We start from the raw sequence: 2,976 nt of genomic DNA on the forward strand, positions 1-2,976 counted from the left end.
AATTGAGGTCGGAGACTCAAAGAAGCCCATAGTTTGAAAGATTTACTAAGTAGGGCACAACCTTATTAATATAATGAGGAAAAACTCTTGGACATGGGAATCAACCAAGGATCGAGGAACATCGGGCTTAGTCAGCCACTAGAGAGTGATTTCGGTCGACATAAATAAGAAGAAGAACACAGACCCTGGTCAAGATTTGACTACTACACTCTCTTGAGTACTTTAATGAATTTTTTTGGAAGGAATGTGCAAACACAGAGTTCAATGAAGTCTGGAAGGAATGTGCAAACACGGAGTTCATTGAAAATTTGGAAGGGAAAAATACCCAAATATTTATCAACTACAAGTCAATACTCAATTTTAGGATATGTATTCACAAACCAAACCCAAATCCATAACACCTTAGCAGAGTTTTGGCTAAATAAGTTTATGTTTGTATTTTTAGTTCTTTTAAATTTTGCAACTAACTTATTCTCTTTCTTATTTTTTTTTATTAACCTTTTTGTTTGATGACCAATAGGTGAGAAAATTATTTGAATAAGGGGAAAAATTATTTTTGAAAGAAATAATTTGAGTTATCGGGAAATATTTTTAAAGAGATTGCATCTTTAAGGGAAAAAACTCACATACTTTGGCATATAAGAGAACAACTTTCTTCTTTTATTTTGTATTTCATGCTAGAAAATTGTTTTAAATAGTGAAAGAAAACAAATCTATATTAGAGGAATGTAGAAGGAAACTCGGGGGTTGTCTCTAGCACCATTTCTTCTAACTGAAGCAACAAGGTCAACTTCATTTGGCACCAGTTCCTATGACCAGAGGAAAATACTCCCCATAAACATTTAAGGTCAAGTGAAAATTATTTCAAATACTTCCTTTCAAAATTTAAGCATGTCTATTGAATTTATTTCATACCCTCACTTTTAAAAGTTATTTTGTAAGCATTCAAACACTTTAATTCTAAAGATGTAATTTAAGTCATACTTTTTGTGATGTAAATCTAAGGTATTGTTGATTGGATACACCTTAATGGTTGTAATCAATTTACAAAGGGAAGTGCTTAGTTGTGACAAATACATCAAGCATGGTTATGAACATATTAAAATACATGCAAATGTATCTCAATTCAAAAATAAATAAACATTGTCTAGGCAACCACCTTTTTCATCTTGATTTATGACTTAAATTGTGAATTATTTAACATTCTATCAACTTAGGTTTTTCTCCTTATGTACTACCTTTTCCTGATTTAAGGAGTAAATCAGCACGTTTCATTAATAACCAGAGACACGATACAAGCAAGGGAATGATAATCAAATAGTAGGATGAAGGACACAATCAACAAATTCTTTACGACCAAATTAAAAAAATGACATGGAGCGACACTATTTCTCATTTAAAAGTATCACATTTTTATTGATTATATATCTTTATGGTTCATGATAAGATTCACTTCACAATTTGAAAAATGTTTCTTTATATTCAAGATTTTAAATCTCAATGACGATGGTGGTTGAGGTTATCAAGAAATGGCATCAATATGAGATATAATATCTTAAAATTGTTAGAGCACAAACAATCCTTTAGATTTTCTGTCCTGAGGAACAAGAACTAGAAACTTAAAGAAATGACAATGCATCAACCAATACCTTCAAGATAAAATATAGACTAAATATGTATCATTGTGAATCTACAAATGCTAACATCTACAAAATTAAGGTATTATATAGGAATACTATATCAATCATATCTGATTTTTAGGCTGTGAAAAGAACTCTTTTGCTTTATGAGCTACCTCTGCTTCCAAAATTGCTTCTTGAACTATGTCAGATCCTTTCACATCAGCTCCTAATACAACCAAAGCTTGTTTCAGTTCAGATATCATTCTAGAGCAAATAAAAAACGCTGCATAAAAATCACTATAACATAGTATGCGATGCAGATAACAGACAATCATGATTAAGTTATTATTACCACCACGATTTGGTAAGAGTCCAGTACTTTCAGCGGAAACTGGCATGACAATAAGCTGCAGACCATCTTTAATCTTCTCAACTTCAGCACTACTTGCCAATGAACATTCTTGATGGAAGGGGCCTCGGCCAACCTGGCATAAGTAGTTGCTTTGCTTTGCATATTGAATGAATTGGATGGCAATGGAGTTGAATCCTATAAATAATTAGACGTGTAAGAAAACACGCTCCCTAGAGGAGTCCATTCTATAGAATTAGTAGTTTCTGTATGTGGTCAATAAACCTTGGTAAGAGACGATATTGAGAGATTCACCCCAGCACCTTCCGGTATCCTGTTGTTTGCATATCCACCTACAGCCGATAACACGGTTATACAAAATATCGGCATCAATACATTTCGATTAAATCGTGCATCAATGTAAAAAATACCATTTAAGATGGATGGCTGGTCGAGATTATCAAGCCTCCGAGTTAAAGGGCCAGGATTTATGAATGATAGACTTCGAACTTCATGTTGAATAGCATCTACTTGTGCCATCATATCCCGAAGTTTGTTATGAAGCTAAAAGGCAGAATAGAATATGTGATTAACTAGATTGCAATTTTCATTTTTCTTACAATGCAACGATGAGTTTACCGAGTTTTAGTATGGACAGAGATATCCATATGAATTATAACTTTGATAAAAGAAAGGGAGAGTACCTGGCGAGCTTGAGATTGCTGTATAACAGATCCAAGGTGTCCCCGGACCAATTATACATATGCAATAGCCCGGCCAGCCATCCTCCCAGCTGTTCTGGTTATGATTGGCAAATCCTTTTGACCTATTGCACATTGATTTTCCGGTTAAACAATTTAGATCTATTAGTACTAAAATTTCGATATGATAAAGATAAGTAAGAATAACATGAACCAAACCAAGCAGAGCCGCAGTGGCTCCCAGCAATAAGAATATTTCTCCATATGAAAATCCCAGCATTGTTGAGTCTTGTTGTGTGAGATT

The 2,976-nt window shown here is 33.6% G+C and overlaps 1 pseudogene; it reads right to left on the reverse strand.

The window, feature by feature from the left end:
* Window positions 1–1,530: 1,530 nt before the first annotated feature.
* LOC127123896 (uncharacterized) lies at window positions 1,531–2,764 on the reverse strand (annotated as a pseudogene).
* Between the last annotated feature and the right edge of the window lie 212 nt (window positions 2,765–2,976).

This window comes from Lathyrus oleraceus, chromosome 1 (assembly GCF_024323335.1).
Source record: "Lathyrus oleraceus cultivar Zhongwan6 chromosome 1, CAAS_Psat_ZW6_1.0, whole genome shotgun sequence".
NCBI lineage: Eukaryota > Viridiplantae > Streptophyta > Magnoliopsida > Fabales > Fabaceae > Lathyrus > Lathyrus oleraceus.